The sequence below is a fragment of the Myxine glutinosa genome, chromosome 8, assembly GCF_964187855.1.
Source record: "Myxine glutinosa chromosome 8, kmMyxGlut1.1, whole genome shotgun sequence".
Classification (NCBI taxonomy): Eukaryota; Metazoa; Chordata; class Myxini; order Myxiniformes; family Myxinidae; genus Myxine; species Myxine glutinosa.
Genome location: NC_136268.1, coordinates 142,081,741 through 142,106,226, shown reverse-complemented (window position 1 = coordinate 142,106,226; position 24,486 = coordinate 142,081,741).

The following is a 24,486-nucleotide window of genomic DNA, read 5'->3' as shown; positions in this document are numbered from 1 at the left end:
AGAGTAGTAGTAGTAGTAGTAGGGTAGTAGTAGTAGCAGTAGTAGTAGTAGTGGTAGTAGTAGTAGTAGTAGTGCTTTTGTTGGAAAGGTTATCGAGATTTGCGTTCAGAGCTCATGCAAGCTCAGGCAAACATATGTTCCCAGTTTAATGTCGCTCAATTCCTCATCTCTGCAAGTCCATGGTTTGAACTACAGTAGACAAGGTAGAGCATTTTGAAGAGAAAGCACTACCAAGATAGATAAGGGGAAGGTAAAAGAACGCAAAAGAACACCAAAAAAAGAACGCCAAAGAACACCAAAAAAAGAATGCCAAATAACACATTTATACAAATAAGAGCAAAGTATCTTGTGGAGAGACCGTACAAAGTGCATCATTTATAGTCCAGGTTTCCTTAAACTTTTGAACAGTGTTACTATATTCTGCCGCCTTGTACTCAGAAATAATGCGTGAGCGTATTAAGCCCTTCAGACCTACAGAACTGTGTTCCACCACATTTCTCTCAATTTTTGCCTTCCTGGTTTTATATATTGCCATTTTCCCACAGGCTAAAATAAAGTTAACAAGGAGATCACGTGACTTGCTTAGTTTCTTTACCGGGTGCCCGATGATAAAAAGTGTTGGAGTGAAGTGAAGCCAGAAGCGCAAGAGAAGATTTTTCATCAGTAAGAACACTGGTTCAAGACGGTGGCATTGAAGGTATATGTGAAATATAGTTTCCCTCTCACCACAAAAGCAGCAATCCTCTGGGAAGTTAGTGAAATGCCGCATCATAGATCCAGAGCTCAGTGCGCCATGTAGCAACCTCCAACTTAAGTCTGCCATCATTCTTGGCGTTGGGTAGAGATAGAGTGAATCCCAACGTGGATGAACAGTCAAAAGAAGTGGAGGAATCTCACGCCAGGGAGTATCCAGTCGGGTTGCAAGAGCTATATAATGGAGCGAGTGGAGCACTAGCAGGTATATATTTTTTCCTTGATAGCCCATAGAACGACATTTCCACTGTGCCAGGGGTCTTACTCATATTGTTTGCAGGTATTGGCTGAGAGAGCTCGCAACATCGTGGTCGGATTTTAAAATCCATGGAGTTACCGATGGACATCTGCCCAGATCCATCACCCTCTTTGGAGTTCTCTAGATATTCCAGACAATCGGGAGGCAAGGAGCTTTTGACCTCTTCAAGTATCCTGGAGGGGATCCTGATTGTCCTCAGGCCCATTTTCGCTGCGAGTTCCTTGGGTAAAATAAGCCTTCTCTTACCATCGTTCAGAAGGTCTCCCACTGTGGATATGCTACCAGCTAAGAGGCTCCTTCTTACTGAAAAGGAAGCCAGAGTTGGGCCCTGTAGAAGAGGGTTGAGAATGAGTGGTTCTTCTAGCAGGTCCTTGCCTGGATAAGGAACTGTTCTTTGTACGTCGACTACATTCCAAGCCTTCAGCATTTCTTGATAAAAAGAGGCAATGTAGCACTAGACAGGCTCTGAGATGTAATGATGAAAAGGTTCCTTTTGTACCCAAAATTGAGCACTTTGCTGAAGAAGTATGATGCCAGTGAGCACCATTGCGGTGCAGGGTTCACATGTAGGTAACGTTGTATGGTCTTCAGCCTGGATGCGTGGTAGTGGCTTCGAAGGCAGGGAAAAGACTGTCCACCTTCTGCAAAAGGCAAGCTCAGAATGCCCAGGGAAACCCAGTGTTTACCATTCCAAAAGTAGTCCAGTAGCTTCCTCTGTATCATCTTAACCAGAAACTCCTCTGGAGTGCTTATGCAAGAGGGCCTGAATACTAACTTCGGAATTATAAACTGTTTAATAAGGAGTGTTTTTCCCCTCAGAGACAGGACTTTTAGTAGTCCACTCCAGTCTCTCACCTTTGCTTCGATCTTGTCCCCTAAAGTGTTCCAGTTAATGAGTGGTGAGGACCCATGGGAAGTGGACAAGTGCACCCCCAAATATTTGAGCTCATTGCGACTCCAGGTCAATTTCTGAAAAAGTGTTGGTAACTCCTTTACCTGCATTTGTCCAATTAGAAGCCCCGAGCTTTTCCTCCAATTGATTGTAGCAGACGATGCTGCTGAATAGACCTGCTGACAATCATAAACTATTTGCATATCCCTTGCATTACTGGCAAACACGAGAACATCATCTGCATATGCAGAAAGTTTGAGGTTGACCCTGTTGTGTGGCACCACAGTGCCAGTTAGCCTTCTTCTCATCAAACAAAGGAAGGATTCGATACATAGGGAATATAATTGGCCGGACAGGGGACATCCTTGTCTTATTCCTCTCTCAAATGGAAAGGGCGCGAGCAAGAAACCGTTGACTTTAACTAGGCATTCTGCCGACATGTACAACGTCTGAATCATGCCTACAAATCTCCTCCCCAACCCAAATGTTAGCAAGGTTTCAAACAGATACTCATGGTTCATCTGGTCAAAGGCTTTCTCCTGATCCAAGGAAAGAAATCCGACTTGAGTCCGAGTCATGTCCGCATACTGTATCAGGTCTCTGACAAGGGATATTGTTACGGAGCGCGGATAGGATGTTGTTTTGCCGAGCGGATGGCGCCGCGGCCCGAAACAGTTACCCCGACTAACCCGATTCCTGAACGTTGGCCGAATCGCGCCACAGATATTCAATGGGGAAAAGACTAAAGCGAAAGATGTAAAGAAGAAAGAAAGACAAAGGGTAAGAAATACCAATATAATTTATTTCTATTTACACCCAAAAATAACCAAGGAAGAAGGAAGGATAATAAAATAATTTACAGAAGAAATCAGAGACACAGTGCAATGCTAGCTTACCTACAGTCTTAATTAACCCAGGACAGAACAAACAAAAGATAGACTCACGTGGGGAATGATGACAGGAATGGCAGGAGGTGGATGGCTGGAGGGGGAGGAAGGCACGGAGCTGGCTGGAGCTTGATCCCGCACGGGATGTCAGGCTGGACCTCGACGGCTGCCGATGTCACCGATCCTGTGGTGTGCGTGGCGTAACGGGTCGGAGCTGCCTGGTGGAGCCAACGCTGCTGGTGGGGGGTTGGTGTGACGGGTTCTCTCTCCTTCTCTCACAAGCTCCAGGACTCTTTCTCTCTCTTTCTTAGTCCAACCCAGTCCAACAACTTCCTCTCTTGCTTAATCCAACTACTTCAAGGCCTTTCTGTGTTCTGATCTCCTCCCTCCTCGACTCTCTCTGGGGGCCTCTGCCTTGGGTTATATAAGCCCCACCCTTGACCATTTTGCGAACCTCCCCCAAACGTTCTCTCTCCGCCCTCTCAAGCCAACCCCTCGTTCTGGGTTGGTCGGCAAGGGCTGGTTCACTCCTCCCCTCTATGACGAGGTGGAGACACGCCCTTCTCCCCCGACCTTGCCTCGTGGCCAATGGTGGTTTTGGGGGCGATTCGCGCTAGCCCCAGCCAAAGGGCAGCAATGGCAATGAAGAAAACCGCCCAAAATGCAGTTGGCAATTGCAGCAAAGTGGACGGCAGATGAAATGCAGCAGAGTGGCTAAACCTGGCACTTGGAAGATGCCATGTCGGAGGGATGTACTTTATTTAATGCAGTGCAATGGAGTGTCAAATTAATGGAAGGCAAATCCTTCGCCGAATACACATAATAAGGATATAACTACTGAACATGGATATATGGTGTCCTTCGTGTATGCTTTATGGAATTAACTACGGGAACGCCCTTTGATCTTTATACAACAACAATTGCAGGAAGGAGGGTGACATTTTTACAACTATTTACACAACAACAACAACAAAAAAACCATTCTCATATCCATGCCTACAAATCTCCTCCCCAACCCAAATGTTAGCAAGGTTTCAAACAGATACTCATGGTTCATCTGGTCAAAGGCTTTCTCCTGATCCAAGGAAAGAAATCCGACTTGAGTCCGAGTCATGTCCGCATACTGTATCAGGTCTCTGACAAGGGATATATTGTCATGTATTGTCCTGCCTGGAATGGCACAAGATTGGTCCGGGCTGACTAATTTTGTCAGGACTGGTCCGAGACGGAGTGACAACATTTTAGCCATGACCTTATAATCCACACACAGCAGAGACACAGGGCGGTAATTCTTCAAGTTTCTCAAGTCACCCTCCTTGGGAATCAAGACCAGAATCGCTCGATGCCAAGAAAGGGGCATTATACCTGTATCACATGCTTCCTGAGCTACGCTTAGGTAATCAGGTCCAACCTAGTCCCATACTTTTGTGTAGAATTCACATGATAAGCCATCCATGCCAGGGGATTTATCTCTTGATAGGCTGTGCAGGGCGGTTTTCAATTCTTCCAGAGATAATGGAGTCTCCAGCTGCTCCCGGTCTTCTACAGAGGCTTCAGGAAGACTACTCCACAAAGTGCCACCTGCACCTGCATCTGTGCTCTTACCCGAATACAGCTGAGCGTAAAAGGCTCTAATTCGTTTTTGAACACCCTCAGAGCCATTGAGCAAGAGACCATCTTCTGCGAGAACACTCGCTATAGTCCTGAATTGACCTTTACGTTTTTCCAGTCCTTTGAGATAATTCAGGACATATTCATCCTCAGAAATAAACTGCAAACGAGAGCGCACATACGCCCCTCGTGCCTTCACATGACTACATGCTTTAAGGGTGCTCTTTTTTTCTTGGTATGCCTGCAGTTCAGTAGAGGTCAGTGTGGCCAGGTGCTTCTCAAGGTGCAGCGGTTCCTCTTCCAGTCTTTTGATCCCTACCCCAAGTGTTTTGCTCGATCCATGCGAGTATTCCTGACACAGCAATTTCAATCGTACCTTGCCTACATCCCACCAGAATCCAAGTGAGCAAAAATCTCCATTTTTATTCCTCCAGGCTTGCCAAAAATTCAAAAAGATTGACAAAAAGGCTTCATCCTGACTTAAAGCATTGTTCAGGTGCCACAAGCCAGGGCCTCGCCTTGTTTCCGCATGGGAAAACTTATTCCAGGCCAAGTTGTGATCTGTGAAATGGGCAACTTTTATGCCAGAGTCACTGACACTCTTACACCAACGGTGAGACACGTAAATTCTATCGAGCCGGGATTGTGATATATGACCACCTCTGATACTCGAATACGTGAATGTTCTGTCTGTGGGGTGTTGTATGTGCCAAGTATCCCTCAAGTTTAACAGTGTTATGGTTTGTTGTAATATTCTTACAGAGGGATTATGCGGCTCCTGACCTATTCGATCAAGGGAGGGGTTTAGAGTGCAATTAAAGTCTCCTCCAAGAATTACACACTCTTCACCAGGCAAGGTGAGCATGAATCTCTGCAACCGGTTGAAGAAAATCACCCTTGCAACTCCTACACAAGGTGCATAAATGTTGACGAAATTGACAACAAATTCTTCAAACTTTGCTTTTATATGTAGCAACCGCCCCACACTGGCTTCCTTTACGACAAGTATTTCAGGTTTCCTCTTTGGTGAAAAGAGGGTAGCAACTCCACAAGATGTGTCCGTTAGGTGACTGAAAAAGGCCAAGCCTTCCCATTGGTTTTCCCATCGGGATGCAGCCTCTGGGGTCGTGTGGGTTTCCTGCAGAAAGGTTACTTCAAGTTTTTCCTTCACACAGAATGACAATACCTGGTGCACACGGAATGCATCCTTACAGCCATTGACATTCAATGATCCTATTCGTAAGTTTGATGTCATTATTGTATTGAGAGTTTTGTTTCTGTGAAATTCATCCTCCTAAACTAATTTATATTCAGGCCCATAACTCAACAGCTTTGCTAGAAACTTCCTGACTTGGGCTTGTTCGGCCGAGCCTGAAGTCCTTGCTTTATGTCCCTCTCTCCTTAGCACATACAAGGAATGCACTAGCAAGTCATAATCTTTCCACCGTTTCAGCGCATTTTCCACTTTCTTCCTGCTATGCAAGCTTTACTCGAGTATTTCCTGGCTGGGAATGCAGGAATGGCGTCCTGCAGGTAGGTCTGTCTCTAAACCAGTCAGTGACCCTTGATAGTCTTCCCCATCACCAATACTTTCCTCATCATCGCTGTCTGGAGGTTCAAGATCCTTCTCCTTTGGTGTACTTGTACAATGTGTCAAGTCTTCTGCCATGTCGTCTCTCAAGGCTGACTTGGCATAATCTTCTGGCGCAGAGGAACGCTCCTTTGGCTCTGATGCGGCGGACGTTGCTTCACCTGTGGGAATGGATGCCTCCTCCTCAGTTGGTATAGGAGATCCAACCTTTTGGGGTGGTAAAATAGAGATGTGCTCAACTATTCCCCTTTCTGCGCCAACAGTGAGTGAAGTGACATCACCTGAGATGTCGGTCAGTGCCAGCAACTTTATTGATGCTTGTGTGTCTGGTTCCCTCTCTCTCTCTGTCCCACCGATGAATGCTACTTCAGAATCCTTTGAAACTTCGGTGTTAATCCTTCGGTTCAGAACTGCTCTTGTAGATGTTTCAATCCCTGGTTTATTTTGAAGCTTCGTTGCAGTTGTTATTATTGGATGCATTTTCTCAGGAACCAACATCACAGTATCGTTTGGCCCTGTCAAGTCAGATACCTCTAGGTTATTTATCTTTACCATGCTGGGTTTACTACCTGACGGTCTCCCTTCCTGTTCATTCTCCAAACTGCCTTTGGGTGGATCTGAGAGAGAAGACTCTCCATATCCTGTCGTTTTATGAATAGTTTCCTCTTCTTCTTCTTCCATTTCTTCAGATTATAATATATAATATATACAGTGCATTCAGAAAGTACACTACTCACAATAAGTTAGGGATATTGGCAGGTTCTTCGGTGTGGATGATTTTGTGTTTTAATTATGTTGAAAAACGTTGTTGGTCCTACTTCTATGGTTATTAATGAGTGTGAAAAACACAGCATTCTTGATTTAAATACCATAACCCTAACCCCTATAAAAAAAATAAACTCACTCCCACAATATCCCTAACTTATTGTGAGTAGTGTATTCAGACCCCTTCACTTTTTTCACATTTTGTTATGTTGCAGCCTTATGATGAAATCGTTTAAATTCATTTTTTCCCTCATCAATCCACACTCAATACGCCATAACGACAAAGAGAAAACAGGATTTTAGAAAGTTTTGCAAATTTATTAAAAAGGAAAAACTGAAATATCACATTGACATAAGTATTCATACCCTTTGCTATGACACTTGAAATTTAGCTCAGGTGCCTCCCATTTATCTTGATCATCTTTGAGATGTTTCTACACCTTGATTGGAGTCCACCTGTGGTGAATTCAATTGATTGGACATGATTTGGAAAGGCACACACCTGTCTATATAAGGTCTCACAGCTGACAATGCATATTAGAGCAAAAACCAAGCCATGAGGTCAAAGGAACTGCCTGCAGAGCTCAGAGACAGGATTGTGTCGAGGCACAGATCTGGGGAAGCCAACAAAAAAATCTCTGCTGCATTGAAGGTTCCCAAGAGCACAGTGGCGTACATAATTCTTAAACGGAAGAGGTTTGGAACAACCAGGACTCTTCCTAGAGCTGGCCGCCCGGCCAAACTGAGCAATCGGGGGAGAAGGGCCTTGGTAAGAGAGGTGACCATGAACCTGATGGTCACTCTGGCTGAGCTCCAGAGATCCTGTGTGGAGATGGGAGAAACTTCCAGAAGGACAACCATCACTGCAACACTCCACCGATCTGGGCTTTATGGCAGAGTGGCCAGACGGAATCCAAACAGTTCAATCTTGGTTTCATCAGACCACATAAACTTGTTTCTCACAGTCTGAGAGTCCTTTAGGTGCTTTTTTGCAAACTCCAAGCGGGCTTTCATGTGTCTTTCACTGAGGAGAGGCTTCCGTCTGGCCACGTCTGGCACTGAGGAGAGGCACGATTTTACGTGATGCTGACTTTTGACTTTTTGACCAAATTATTAATTTATCTTCTCCATATTCTCATAATAAAGCTTTGTTGAAAATATGATGACAAAACTGAAACCGTAAATTTAAATTTCAGGTCAATTGGATGAAAATTGATGATTTCATGTGACGTTGACCTTTTGACAAAATTATTAATTTGCGTTTTTTGTTTTTTTTTGTATACAACATCGAGGCTCGTGAAAGAGCGAAAATTTATCACACAGAAAGACAAACCGACACATAAAACATATAACATCGGGAGCGGTAGACAAGATGGGGAGAGAGGGGGAAGGACACAAACACAACATTTGAGAGCAGGGACCGAGAGACATCGAGACATCGAGAGATCTGTGGGAGGGAGAGGGCTTTGGGGGGGGGGGGGGGAGGCATGGGAAGGGGGGTGTGGGAGAGGTATAAAACATATGGACACTGCCAGGACTTCCAGGAAAGAAGTTGGAATTTCAAACAAGGTGGATCTGGGGTGAATTAGCAGGGGTAGAAAAGATCAAGGTTTTGGATGGGGGAAGATAAGAGATGGTGGTGAACAGCTGTTTTAAAGACCTGGAGGGAGGAGTGGGACTGAAGGGAGTGTGGGAGTTTGTTCCAGAGACGGGAGAAAAGAGGACTGAAAGAGTGAAGGTGAGCAGAGAGCCGAGATTTCGGCAGTTTAACCATCAGAGGGTTGCTGGCAGATCTTGTGCGACCTGTAGGAATATTTGGGGGACAGAGCACAGAGAGAGCTGGGGGAGCAAGGCCGGAGAGGAGTCGGTAGAAGACAGAAAGACCACCTACCTGCCTGCGGTGAGTGAGTGAAAGGCCCTAAGAGATAGCTTCATCGTGGGAGATTCCAATGATTCTGAAAGCTTTGGTTTCAACAGCGTGAAGCCGAGCTAGGTGTGAGGCAGGAGCACCGGCCCAGAGGGGAGAACAGTATTCCATTGAGCTGCGGATGAAAGCCTTGTATGTGGTGAGGAGCTCAGGTGTGCCAAGGAAGGACTTCGCACGACGGACGATGCCCAGTCGGCGACTGGCTTTGGAGGCCAGCTTGGAAATGTGGTTTTCCAAAGAAAGATCATGGCAGATAGTGAGACCCAAAAGCTTGAGCGACAGAACTTCTTGGAGAGGATTGTTGAGAAAGTAGATGGGAGGGTTGTCCAGTCGATCTTTTCGGAGAGACATAGTAAGAGTGTGAGATCTGTCAGGATTGAAAGACATGTTCCACTTGTTTGACCAGGCTGTGATTTTGTCCAGGTCTTCAGAGAGTGAGGAGGCTGCAGACTGCCGATCTGAGGGAAGAGGAATGGAGCGGCAGAGAGTGGAGTCATCAGCAAAGAGATAGAGAGGATTTTCCAGAGAGCCTGAGAGATCATTGATAAAGACCAGAAAAAGCACAGGGCCCAGAACACTGCCTTGGGGAACTCCAGCCTGAACAGGAAGGGGAAAATAAATATATATATATAACCTGAACAGGAAGGGGAGATGAGAGAAATCCATTCAGGGCCACACGTTGACTACGACCAGAGAGGAAGTCCGCAAGCCATGCATGGAGATTTCCATGGATACCATAGGAGGAGAGTTTGGTGAGCAGAGCTGGGTGCCAGACCGTATCGAAGGCACGTGATATGTCAAGGGAGACAGCTCGGATTTCCTGTTTGGCATTGAGGACCTCCATCCATTGTTGAGACAGCAGAAGCAGCATGTCCAGAGTAGAGTGACCTGGTCTGAAACCAAATTGATGATCAGAGATCAAGCCATTGGAGAAGAGGAAAGATTTCATATCCGAAGCTTTTCAAAGCTTTGAAATTCAGCTTTGAAAGCTTTGAAATTCAAAATTTCAAAAATTTGAAATTTCAAAAAAGTTTGAAATTCCTGCCAAACAAAAAACGACTCCTGCGAAAAATTGACGACGCTTCCGAACCCCCGCGCATGTTTGGCGAACTTTTGGAGCCTAAAATACGAATGTTGGACTTTGCCATTTTTTCGACATTCGCATCGTTCGCGTGTCCCGTGAAAACCCACCTTAAGATTCATCAAAGAACTGAACTATTTCTATCTCATTAACAATACATCGGAGTTTGTTGTCATTACAATGCATTTTATTAATTAAGAGGACGAGGGACAGGTTTCAATTGGAATGCCCGCGATAACTCGCTTACTTAGAAGTTTTATACTTCTACACTTGGAACTGAGGTGCTTGCCAATGGGGGGTGGGGGGTTGATATTAGTACTAGTCACAACTTTCAATGACTAAATAATGATCCGTATATTACCAAGATATCGTTATCTAAATGGTGTAATGGGGGTGAGGTTGTAGTGCTATAAAGGGGTCGATGGGGGTCTAATGTAATTAATGCAACTACTCACATTCTGTGCAGACAAACAGACCCAAATCAGATACCCTCTCCTCTGTCGAGAAGAAAAAGTATTCCTCACAAAAAAAGATAACGCAATCAGTGAAGATATTTGACGATTTTCACTTTTTTTTACAGAGATTTCAAAGACTATAAACAAGAACTTGGAATAAAAAAAATACATATAATCCGGTTATATGCACCTTTATTTTTTTTGCAGCGATTCAAAGAGAATAAAGATCAACTCGTAATAAAAAATATCAAAGCAAATAATCCGGTTAAATACACAAAAATTGTCAAAATGCCACTCAAAAATTCAAAATAAAAACAAAACAATTCAACACCTGCACAAGGTTTGTTCAACACCTGCACATTCATCACCTGCACAAGATGTAACCGCAGCAACCCTTGCAAAAGGGTTGTCTACTCTTTAGAAACTCATCAATTGGCTTCTCAACATAATGTTTTGCATATTTAATGTGGAGAAATGTGCAAAACCCTGAAAATAGATAACGTGCAAGAACTCTCACTGGTGATAAATGTTTTTGTGCGTAAATAAACCCGATCGCTGACGAAAAACTTTGAACAAAGAACACTTTGGTGTTTTGGTGTACAAGTTGTTGATCTCCGATTGTGGCCAGTTCATAAATACACAGCGATACAGCAATACCGGTACTGCACATTGGTTTATAGTTTTGATTTTTTTCATTGGAGAGAGCGATGACTTCAGAATTAATATAACACTCCATAGGTACTCTTTGCTTCTCCCGTTGCTTGTTATCTCCATATGCATGTGTCATGGATTCCCTAATCCCTTCGGTTCTGGAATAAGCACCTCAACTCAGACACTGTGCAAGGTTTATTGAGGGATAAGGATAACATGCATGGTAGATATATGGGCGCACAAGCTAGTCGCACCTTTTGGTCCTCACACAGCCAGCAACCAACAACATCTCAAGGAATCACAATTTGTATTCTGCTTCATATACTTTTCTTCAAAGGACAAGGCACTCAAAACATTTCCCCAGTTTCAAAGATTGTAGCAAGGAGAAAGGCTCAGCAGGCGGGGAGCTGCTCATAAAAAAAGAATGTTGATGCAAGGGCAAACAAAGTTTGTCAACAGCTTCCCAAAACCAGACAGTCAGACGCTCGGGAGGCAAATGGGTCATATTGCCCCCCAATTAGCCTGAGTTTCGAATGAAATCTCTTACACATGTTTCAGAAGGTGCAACCCAGGTCTCAAAGTATCCACCTTCGTGTTTGTGCGATTGTGTGCGTGTCCAAAATGCATGTATAGGTGTGTATGTTTGTGTTGTTGGCTGCTATCTCCACATGTGGGTGAGTTTCTCCTGTGCGGTGTCTTCTCCCCCATGTGAATTAGTTTGTGTTTATTTAAAAATTGATAACTGATTAAAAACCTTCAAACACACAGCACACTTGTATGGGTTGTCCCCCAATGTGAATGTGTCTGTGTTGATTTAAGGCTACTGGACGACTAAAAACCTGAGAACACACAGAACACTTCTACGGTTTCTCCCCCGTGTGAATTCGTTTGTGTCTATTTAAGCTTGATGAATGACGAAAAACCTTTGAACACATAGCACACTTGTATGGCTTCTACCCCGTGTGAATTAGGTTGTGTTTATTTAAATTTGATAACTGATTAAAAACCTTGAAACACACAGCACACTTGTATGGCTCCTCCCCCATGTGAATTAGTTTGTGTTTATTTAAATTTGATAACTGATTAAAAACCTTTGAACACACAGCACACTTGTATGGCTTCTCCCCCGTGTGAATTAGGTTGTGGCGATTTAAGCTTGATGAATGACGAAAAACCTTTGAACACATAGCAAACTTGTATGGCTTCTCCCCCGTGTGAATTAGGTTGTGTTTATTTAAGCTTGATGAATGACGAAAATATTCAGAACACACAGCACACTTGTATGGCTTCCCCCCCAATGTGAATGTATCTGTGTTTATTTAAGGCTACTGGACGACTAAAAACCTGAGAACACACGGAACACTTGTATGGCTTCTCTCCCGGGTGAATTAGTTTGTGTGTATTTAAATTTGATAAATGATTAAAAACCTTCGAACACACAGCACACTTGTATGGCTTCTCCCCTGTGTGAATTCGGTTGTGGATATTTAAGCTTGATGAATGACGAAAAACCTTTGAACACACAGAACACTTGTATGGCTCCTCCCCCATGTGAATTAGTTTATGTATATTTAAATTTGATAACTGATTAAAAACCTTTGAACACACATAACACTTGTACAACTTCCCTCGTTGGTTGTTATCTTCATTCGCGGGTTTCAGCAGGTGCAACTCAGTCCTCCCACAACTTGATGTGTCCATCTCCATTTGATCCTTTTGACTTGATGCTGATAACCACAAAATCTTTACAACGCTTGTGCTGATTCTTCACAAATTTTGTCTCAATGTGGACGAGTGTGCAAAATCCTCAGGACACAATGAGCATGTGTTCAACTTCTCCCGAGTTTGTCCTTTGTGATGTTGAAATAAAACTGAAAAAGGAAAAACGAGAGAGAGAAAAAGAGAGAGAAAGAGAGAGAAAGAGAGAAAGAGAGAGAGAGGACAATTAGCATATTAAAAATCATTTCCAAAAACCCTTTTTAATGAGCGATCATTCAAATTTCACCACCTCCCTACACCATAACAATGATACGTTACACGGCGTGAATAACTTTTGAAAAATATATTCCATTCACGAAACCTCCGTGGAGTTGATTATTTCCCTGGTGATGATTAAAGGGCATTTACCAATCAATTTCAGATTCCCAAACAGAGGCACCAAGACTTGCTCATAGAGCTTGAAGTTGTTGTCACGTAGCGTGCTTGACCGAGTCTTCATCGTGCCTAATTAGTCTGCGAATAAAGATAGGCCGAGGTGCTTGTCTCTTCACACCCTCTTCAACCTTTTGGAAGATTAGACACTCCGGAATAGTGCAGATATACAAAAAGATACAGATGTACATCTCCTGAATGTTGTTATGCATTCCAGAGGGGCATTACATGACAGCTAAATATGACGGATATCAATCTATTCCAATTAAAATAAATAACTCAATGCGATCATTAAACACAAGGCATGTTAATTTTCTGTGCTCAATTTTGAGAAAGAGATAATATTGGCTCTTTTAGAAACAGAAAGAGACAATATTGTCTTTTACAATATGTCGTCACTCGGAGGCAAAAGGTCAGAAACGTTCTCTTCTCTTCGCATCAGAGCTTGCAGGATCATGCGGCAGAATTTGCCAGGCACCACAAATAAGTCATGTTGCACTCCAGCTTAAATAATGGTTTTGCAAGTGCACCACAAGATAATATGTTACAGGATTTAGATAAAAGCAACAAAATGATACCGTGAAAGGTTGGATCCTGTCTTTACAGACTACTGAGCGCGATGAGGAAGGGTGCAGTATGCATCCTTCTGGTAGATTATGGAACTACCCAGACTCTTCCTGGAGCTGGCCGTCCGACCAAACTGAGCAACTGGGCAAGAAGGACCTTTATCAGGGAATGGGCGAAACCCCCAAATCCTGATGTGCAGAGCTGATAGAGAAATACCCAAGTAGACACAAACCTGTAATCGCTGCCAGTGGAGCGTCTACAAATTATTGACGCAGGGGGTTGAATACCGTTACGTTTGTGGGGGTAGGTGACGAATTGCCATAATGGAGTTAGGATCGTATAGGTTTTAGTAGGAGCAATGGAGCATGGAGGCGAAGAAGAAGAACCTTGACCTCATAAGTAGGGAACCTGTCAGGTGAAGAGTGTTTGCATGTCTCCATAAGGGGCGTGGTTCTTGTGTTAACTAGACAGGGCTTAAGATTAATTCCCCAGTGTGGAATTGACCCTTGTGATTTTTTACGTTTTTTTTTAGTTTTTTTTTTACATTAATTCAGCCGGCCGTGCAATGGGCTCCATTAGTCACAACACCGACAAGCCGACGGAACCCAGCACATTTGCCGATTGGGCTTAGCCCACGCCACAACCACAGACGTAATCCCTCTCACTCTCCCCCTCTGTCTGGTGCTGGCATCGTGACGGTCGGTCGCGTTTTTCGTGTCCACCGTGGAGGGAACATTCGGAGCTTTATTGAGCCTATACCACGTTGGGGGCAGGGGGGGGGGTGAGGTGTTGTTAGACTCGGTGCTTCTCGAAAACCAGAAAAGAACAAAAAACAGAAAATTGTCTGAGCAGATCAGACACAAGATTGTAGCCAAGCATGGGCAATCTGAAGGCTACAAGTCCATCTCCAGAGATCTTGATGTTCCTGTGTCCACCGTACACAATGTTATCAGGAATAGAGTAGCCAACCTCCCTGGACGTGACCGCAAGAGAAAACCTGATCGAAGATTGCAGCGAAGGATTGTTTCAATGTTGGAGAAAGCACCTATATCAACTGCCAAACAGATTCAAACTGACCTTCAGACACAAGGTACGACAGTGTCAACTCGCACCATTCGTCACCAACTCAATGAATGGAGACCCATGAAGACCCCACTGCTGCTGAGAGATTGACATAAGAAAGCCCGACTGGAGTTTTCCAGAACGAACCTGAACAAGCCTAAATCCTTCTGGGAGAATGTCATGTGGACAGATGAGATCAAATTAGAGCTTTCTGGTAAAGCACATCATCTCTATGTTAACAGAAAACAAAATGAAGCTTTCAAAGAAAACAACACCTTCCCTGCAGTCAAACATGGAGGAGGTTCAGTGATGTTTTGGGGTTGCTGTGCTGCCTCTGGCACTGGGTGCCTTGAATGTGTGCATGGCATCATGAAATCAGGAGATTACCAAGGCATTTTGGAGCACAATGTTCATCCCATTGTCAGAAAGCTGGGTCTCCAACGAAGGTCATGGGTCTTGCAGCAGGACTATGCCCCCCAAAATACTTCAAACAGCACCCAGGAATGGTTCAAGACAAAACGCTGGATTGTTTGTTCTCAAGTGGCCAGCAATGAGTCCAGATCTAAATCCCATTGAACACCTGTGGGGAAATCTGAAAACAGCAGTTGGGAGAAGACACCCTTCAAATCTGGGAGAACTGGAGCAGTTTGCACAAGAATAGTGGGACAAACTGCCAGTAGAGAGGTGTCGGAAGTGCTTGACTGCAGTTATTTTGTCCAAAGGTTGTGCTAAAATTTCTATTTTCTGATTTAAAGCGACAGATTAAGTTCTGAATCAAAAACAAATGTTCTGTAATATTAACAGTTAAATAAATAATAGTGGAGACCAAATAGTTTCGTCAATTTCAACATATTTTTCGAGAAAACTGTGAGTTATTTGAAAAAAAGTGCAAGGGTGCCAATATTTTTGAACACGAGTGGACCATTATATTCAAGAAAGAATATCGCACAGATCACTGACAAAGAAAGAGCAAGCGAAGGCCTATTATATTATTCATGTGATCATCTGTGAAAAAAATGCCTCCATAAACAGAAAATAAAAGATAAAAGAAACACAGATTCCTTCCATGTTGATCGATGTCAAGGTATACATTCTTTGCCCAAAGTAATTGGCACTTACCACCATGGTGTGGAACTTTCTGGATGTCAAAGCAAACGCCTCACCAACTTCTCGCACCTATACGGTTTTCCCACCTGGAAAACATGCAATTCACCAGATGATGCATCATGTCATGCAAAGCGTTAACCTAATGAAAATGTAACGGTTTAAAAAAAATAGGATTCTTTATGAAATGGCCTTCCTTTAAAATCTCATGCACAATCATACAGGTTATATGATCAAATATTAACATGCATTATCAAAACTGCATTTTGTACGTACTTTACTTCGAATGCCAAAGCAAATCTGTAATTGTGTTGAAAAAGTAAACTGACTTTACAACAAATCTTGCTTGATATCCATTACCAAGGAACCTCCTGGAAATCTCGTGTTAATGAAGGAAAAAAAGACTCGTCTCTCGAAAGCGTTTGTACTGAGACAGAGTTTCCTCATCCCCGTTTGTATTGTCTAATGTAATTTAAATATGAGATAAAAATGGAGGGGCAATGCACCGGTAAAGGGTAGCTATGTCTCTCTCTCTCTCTGATGTGCTTTGCTCTTCCAAACTTCCAAAACAAGTTCGTGAGCAAATATTACACTGGGTGGTATGCAATTGTCTTCCAATCGTTAGTTATGGCAGGAATTTGGATGATTTTAACCCTTGAATGTAGTGATTGGGCCTCGGAGGCCCACAAGGTATTTTTGTTGCAAAAACTATGCTGTTCAATTTTTTTTTGGAATGAGCCTCATTTTCACCGACTTTCATGTTGTTACACAAAATTCAGTGACATAGGAAAAAAAATTCATGCAGGCTCGTGGGAAAATCTTCAGTCTTCACTTATAACCCGAAAATCTGACCCGATTGCAGGCCTGAGGCATTCGAGGCCCCACATAAATGTTGTTGTACTACTATGTTATATCATTATTTTCTTGATATGAGCCTCATTATATGCTCCAATAACTTTGTTACAAATAATTCAGTGACAAAAATATGAAAATTAAAAAACTTTACACTAATACATTTGTGGGGCCTCCCCCCAATGGCAGCATAGTTGTAGGATTTTTGACAGTTGTGCACATATACATTCTAAATAAAAGGATTTGTGAATCATATTTTTGGAGCAAATACTTCTCCATGAGCCTCAACTTTTTAGAGAAAAAAAGTTGAAAAACCAAGACAAAAAATATTTTTTCCAGAAAAACCCAACAATGATTCATTACGTGTGTGGGATTCTTCCAACTAATAGGATTAATGATTCACATTTCTGAGCAAATACACATCTGAGCATCGACTTGGATTGAAAAAGGATATGAAAAAAAAATCTATTAAAAAAATTCATGAATTAAAAAAAACATCACACGAATACATCCGTTGGGCCTCCGAGACCCAATGGCTGCATTTATGCAGGATTTTTGATGCCTGCATCTAAGAATTAAGAAGTACACACCTGCGTGTTTCGGAATTTGTTCAGGATGCTGGCGATGAGTCGCCTGCATGGACGTCGCATAAATTGGTGAATCACCCTGAGTGTGAAACAACTCGTGTCCATCACCAACAGGTATACATACCACCACGTGATTGAGAGAGTCTGGTTTAGAGCACCAAGACCTACGAGCTGTGAATGCACGTCGAACAATGGATGAACGGACTGCACCTGTACTTGTTAGTCCCCTTCCGGTGCAAACCGGAGAGGACTATAGGTTTGCACTCCGTCCCTCCGTCTGTCAGTCCGGAACGCAAAGAACAGTTTTCCGGACTTTTTTTCGAAACGCTTAATGCCCATGATTTCAAACTTGGTACGTGGTTTCCTCATGATATGTTACAGATCAAGTTCGAACTTCACGACGTTTCGATCATTTTTGACAAAGTTATGGCACTTTGAACTTTGGTAATCTCCCCAACGGTTTTTCCGGACGACAAACTGCCGGCATGGGACGTGAATTGCAGCGCAATACTCACAATGCTTGTTTAACTTTGGTTACTTTACACGACGACGTTTACTTATTAATACAGCCGTAAACTTTTACTCGAATGACGGAATGTCGGTGTTAAACGTTTGCGGTAAAGATGCAATTTACAACATAAAACGAATGAGAACTCTTCAATGTGAAGATAAAACTCGAACTTCTTGCGCGAATCGTGGGCGATGAAAATGGAGGCAAAAACTTTGTTTGAAAAAGTTTTCAAAGTCAGCCCGTGCGCTCCGTCGCGAAAAGAACAAGAACGGCACTTAGTAGAGGGCATAACCATATCAGTCCATATCATATCATAACCATATCATATCACAACCTCCACCTGGTTGGCCATATCACTCGGTGGTGAAGAATCACTTAAAAAATTAAATAATTCTAATATCGGAATCCATATTGAAGATCTTCACCAAAATCGAATCTTTTTGTCCTTGTCACACGCATGACATGTCCACCAAGTTTCGTCCAAATCCGTCCACAACTTCTTGAGATATCCTGCTCTGTATCATTTTAGTCCTATTTTCCAATGGTCGTCTCTCGCTTAATTTTTTTCAGTTAAAAAATTCTAGTATCCGGATGCGAATCCAGATCTTCACCAAAATGTAATCATTTCGTCCTTATCGCATACACTAACTCTGCCAAATTTCGTCCGAATCCGTCCACAACTTTTTGAGATATTTCGTTCACAAACGGACAACCAGGGGTGAAAACAAAACCTCCATCAACCTTTGGTGGCGCAGGTAACAAACGGAAAAAGAAAGAACATCCGACTCGAAAGTTTTCTCAACAAACTCTACGGTTCTCGCAATATTTTGTGATTATTGGATCTCATTGACATACTTGTTAACCGAAGCTTTGTATCTCGGAGAGCGTGTCCACCGCGACAGCAAGAGGAGGCAATGGATCCTCGGCGATGTGAAGTTACATCGGACTCGACGAGCACAACAGGAGAATGAGCCCGGGATGGTCCTGGTTTTATAACAAATTCCTAAATCCCGATTACAATCAGGTACAATTACACTTAATGTTGAGCAATCAACACGTGATTAAGTGTTCTTATTGAAATGTAAAGAAATCAATAATCGATGACAACACCTTTTTACATGAAACATTATCTTCAAAGAAACTTTACTGTGTGTACAGATTACATGATATAAATATTTAATTGCCTCATGAAAGCAAGAGCAAAGGCACGTGATGGATGACGCATCACGAGATGGGGGAGGTGCTGATGAACATTTGGAAGTTTCGTCAAAGATGGAAGTGTAAAAAATACGTTTTTGGTTTGAATTGTTCAGATCAATGTTTTGACGATGTTTTCAAACGATGCAGAAAAATATATTAAAAAATCGATGGAGGGAAACATCGAAAAGAAAGTTCCGTTTGTTCATTGCAGGAGAGTCCGAACTTTGAGATCGAAATGAATTCGCATGGAACATTTACCTGCCCTTCGTTTACCTGTCAATGAAGTTACATTCATTATAAAACATTGAATTCCGAGTCCCACGGACCGACTCGGAGAAAGTAACCATCTTGACCTCACATTATCCATGTCCCAGAGAGCTGCGAACAGTCCAACAGTTGAACATAAACAAGAATCTTCCTCTTCAAGTTCCTGATGATGAAACACAGATAGTTCGGCTGTTTCATTCATGACATTCCTCTTTACATTATAAATGAATATTTCCGCAAATTCAACTCACAGGGAATATTTTGTGACTTGAATTCGTGTCATTGTGAAATTTCCCATCCTCTCGGTACGTAATTAATCGACAGGGTTAACTTCTTCCATACCCGAAACAACACTGAGGAGCTGAATAAATTCATCATCATATATTCTATTGTGTGAACTATAAGGTCGGAAGTATCAATACCTGAACCCGTTTACGATAAGGGAATTCTTATCAACATTCCCAACTCGCATCAAACTTTTCTCCACTTCATTTCACCCTTGACAGTTTATCCGGAAAACGACAAACTCGATACAAGCGCCGAACAAATGATAATCGGTTCAAACGCGACAACATCCGCGTCTCGTCCAGCTCGGAGCCGCAGGGAGCGGCACACGTCGGGTGTGGGGGGTGAGGGGTAGAGGGGGGATGGTGAGAAGTTAGAGCAGAGGGAATGGTGAGAGGTTAGAGCAGAGGGAATGGTGAGAGGTTAGAGAAGAGGGAATGGTGAGAGGTTAGAGCAGAGGGGATGGTGAGAGGTTAGAGCAGAGGGAATGGTGAGAGGTTAGAGCACAGGGAATGGTGAGAGGTTAGAGCAGAGGGAATGGTGAGAGGTTAGAACAGAGGGAATGGTGAGAGGTTAGAGCAGAGGGAATGGTGAGAGGTGAGAGCAGAGGGAATGGTGAGAGGTTAGAGCAGAGGGAATGGTGAGAGGTTAGAGCAGAGGGAATGGTGAGAGGTTAGAGCAGAGGGAATGGTGAGAGGTTAAAGCAGAGGGGATGGTGAGAGGTTAGGGCAGAGGGGATGGTGAGAGGTTCGGGCAGAGGAGATGGTGAGAGGTTAGGGCAGAGGGGATGGTGAGAGGTTAGGGCAGAGGGGATGGTGAGAGGTTAGGGCAGAGGGGATGGTGAGAGGTTAGGGCAGAGGGGATGGTGAGAGGTTAGGGCAGAAAGGATGGTGAGAGGTTAGGGCAGAGGGGATGGTGAGAGGTTAGGGCAGAGGGGATGGTGAGAGGTTAGGGCAGAGGGGATGGTGAGAGGTTAGGGCAGAGGGGATGGTGAGAGGTTAGGGCAGAGAGGATGGTGAGAGGTTCGGGCAGAGGGGATGGTGAGAGGTTAGGGCAGAGGGGATGGTGAGAGGTTAGGGCAGAGGGGATGGTGAGAGGTTAGGGCAGAGGGGATGGTGAGAGGTTAGGGCAGAGGGGATGGTGAGAGGTTAGGGCAGAGGGGATGGTGAGAGGTTAGGGCAGAAAGGATGGTGAGAGGTTAGGGCAGAGGGGATGGTGAGAGGTTAGGGCAGAGGGGATGGTGAGAGGTTAGGGCAGAGGGGATGGTGAGAGGTTAGGGCAGAGGGGATGGTGAGAGGTTAGGGCAGAGAGGATGGTGAGAGGTTCGGGCAGAGGGGATGGTGAGGGGTTCGGGCAGAGGAGATGGTGAGAGGTTAGGGCAGAGGGGATGGTGAGAGGTTAGGGCAGAGGGGATGGTGAGAGGTTAGGGCAGAGGGGATGGTGAGAGGTTAGGGCAGAGGGGATGGTGAGAGGTTAGGGCAGAAAGGATGGTGAGAGGTTAGGGCAGAGGGGATGGTGAGAGGTTAGGGCAGAGGGGATGGTGAGAGGTTAGGGCAGAGGGGATGGTGAGAGGTTAGGGCAGAGGGGATGGTGAGAGGTTAGGGCAGAGAGGATGGTGAGAGGTTCGGGCAGAGGGGATGGTGAGAGGTTAGGGCAGAGGGGATGGTGAGAGGTTAGGGCAGAGGGGATGGTGAGAGGTTAGGGCAGAGGGGATGGTGAGAAGTTAGGGCAGAGGGGATGGTGAGAGGTTAGGGCAGAGGGGATGGTGAGGGGTTCGGGCAGAGGAGATGGTGAGAGGTTAGGGCAGAGGGGATGGTGAGAGGTTAGGTCAGAGGGAATGGTGAGAGGTTAGGGCAGAGGGGATGGTGAGAGGTTAGGGCAGAGGGGATGGTGAGGGGTTCGGGCAGAGGAGATGGTGAGACGTTAGGGCAGAGGAGAGGGTGAGAGGTTAGGGCAGAGGGGATGGTGAGATGTTAGGGCAGAGGGGATGGTGAGAGGTTAGGGCAGAGGGGATGGTGAGAGGTTAGGGCAGAGGGGATGGTGAGAGGTTAGGGCAGAGGGGATGGTGAGAGGTTAGGGCAGAGGGGATGGTGAGGGGTTCAGGCAGAGGAGATGGTGAGAGGTTGGTGTTGAGGGGCTGGTGAGGGGTTAGGGCAGAGGAGATGGTGAGAGGGTAGGGCAGAGGGGATGGTGAGGGGTTAGGGCAGAGGGGATGGTGAGAGGTTAGACGTCTTGATCTCAGCTCTCTCCAGCTCACGGTGTTTCCCAGCATTCGGACAGTCCGGGTTGTCGATTAGGCCACACATCTCTAGGATCTTCTCAAAGTACTGAGCACGGGTTGACGTCGTACGGCACCATCTTTGGAAGGCACCGGACGTGGAGAAGAGCTCCACGAATCCACCTGGAGAGATAAATAATGGAGTGATAGAAAATATTTTAACACTAACTTTCATCGAAAACACCAAAGTAGTTATAGTATTTCCCTACCCGCTGACTTGGCGAACTTCATGAAGGTCTCCTCCATCGTCTTGTCCACCAGGTTGAGAGCACCAGGAATGAGAGACCGTGCCACCGCGATGCCACACTTCTTCAGCAGCTGCTTGGCTCCATGATGAGACTGATTGATATTTGTCAGGAACTCCTCCAGCCACAACAAGTACCTGTGGAGGGATAGAAAGGATGTAAGTAACTATTTCATCACGACTACAAATCAGATAATGACATCATTTCTTCTAGTTTACTCACCATACTAAATTTAAGATGCACATTTTAGGCTGAAATGACATTTACCTGGAGTAGTTTGGCCCATCATATGCAAAGAATAGGTCTGCCATATCCCTGTTGCACTTGTGGAAGAGGGCCAAGTGTTTGTCTTCACAGAATACTGCAACATTAGGATCAGACGGGTATGGTCTATCACGCTGAGCCAGAATGTAGTGGTCTTGCCGAGGTGGCCGGCACGCACCTTGTCTTCATAGGCCACATACTTCTCGAGGATGGTGAGAGTGGAAGGGTCCTGCAAAGTCAGGTCGAGGGTCTCGCGACTACATGTCTGCATGAGATTGAGCAGGGTCTCGGGGTTAGTGACCTCAACTTTCTCCTCCTCCATGAATCTCTCAATTAACAACCGTTTCATGGTTTCACTGACTGTTTTGAGACAGAACAGGGCTTTGGTGTATGGCCTCCCACTCAGCACACTATTCAGGCAGCCACTTGTGACGAGTCCAGCCTCAATGAGGATTTCAGAGTAGCCAGAGCCCCTGCATTTGTGACCAGTCACCATACCCATGTAATTCATCCCGGTGTGGAATGGCCAATTGACATTGACATGAAAAAATGACATTGCTTACCGCTTCTGTGGCTTGACCTGTCGTGCAAGAGGAGAACATTATTGGCAAAAGTTTTCTTCTTATTTTCATTTATTGAATTAATAGTGTGTTATATTGTCTTATTTAACCCTAATTACTCACAAGTATTATCATTTCCAGTATGCATGGGCATCTTATAGTTTGGTACATTTGAAGTATAAAATGAAATCAAAAAGTAAACCACTTTATGACTGGTCTTGTCTCAAAAAGAACACACAGATTAGTGTCGCCTTTTTACTTTGTTTGAAAAACAGATTTTCTGCTCTTCAAGAACAAAATACAACAAACTCGCCGAATAAAACATTTGCCAATTTTGAGACAGCCTGCAGAGAGTCTGCTTCTGGTACCATTCCTTTGAAACCAAGGAGGAAAAGTCGGATCCCATGGGAAACAGAGGAAATATGCCAGAAATGCAAAGAGCAACACAAAATGGCAGAAATTAAAAACTCTGCACCTTCAATGGAAAACATCAGGAATTACAACAAAGCACGAACTGCACTTACCGATTCCTATGAGAGAGAACAGATTGACTATCTTCAGAGAAAAATTGATAGGATAAATAATGCTACGAGTAACAAGCAATCTGCTGTGGCCTGGAAAACTGTAAACGAGATAAGCGGACGGAAATGCGTAAACAAATCCAAACTAAAAGCATCCAGCCAAGAAGAAAGATTGAAACTCTGGCAAGAGCATTTCCAAAGCTTATTAGGGAAGCCACCTACAATCAAGGATGAAGTAATAACTCCTGTGATTTCAGATGAACTCGACACCAAAAAAGGTCCCTTCACCATAGATGAAGTCCATAAAGCTCTTAAAAACATTCAAAACGGGAAAGCCTGTGGTCTCGATGACATTCCAGCCGAGATTTGGAAACTAGGTGAATTCGATGAGATTTTACTGAATTTGTGTAATGCTGTATACCATCAAAATCCAATAGATAGATGGACAGAAGGATGTATATTGCCTTTCCAGAAAAAAGGCGACCTAGGGCTTACAAAAAACTATCGAGGAATCACTCTAACACCAATAGCGGCCAAAATATACAACCTGATGTTATTAAACAGAATCAGGCCGCGTATAGAACCAGTTCTGCGAAAAAATCAAAATGGCTTTCGTACTAGTAGATCGACCTCCGGGCAAATCCTTACTATTAGACGTCTTCTTGAAGGCGTTAAAGATAAAAAATCTTCCTGCTGTTTTCCTATTTATTGATTTCTCGAAAGCTTTCGACTCCATCCATCGAGGTAAGATGAAGGAGATACTGCTAGCATTCGGGATACCTCAGGAGACAGTTAATGCCATCATGATGCTGTATAAGAACTCGCATGCAATAGTCCGATCACCTGATGGTGATACAGACTGTTTTGACATCATGGCAGGACTTTTACAGGGTGATACCCTCGCTCCCTACTTATTCATAATATGTCTCGATTATGTGCTACGCAAAGCAATAGACACCGACAATGAACTTGGATTTACCCTAAGTAAACGGAAAAGTTGGCGATACCCATCGAAGAAGATTACAGATGCAGATTATGCAGATGATCTTGCGGTTCTAGCAGTCTATAACAAGGATGCAGCGACACTACTACACAAGATTGAAGAAGTAGCCAGCCAAATTGGTCTCTACATAAATGTCTCGAAGACAGAGTACATCAGT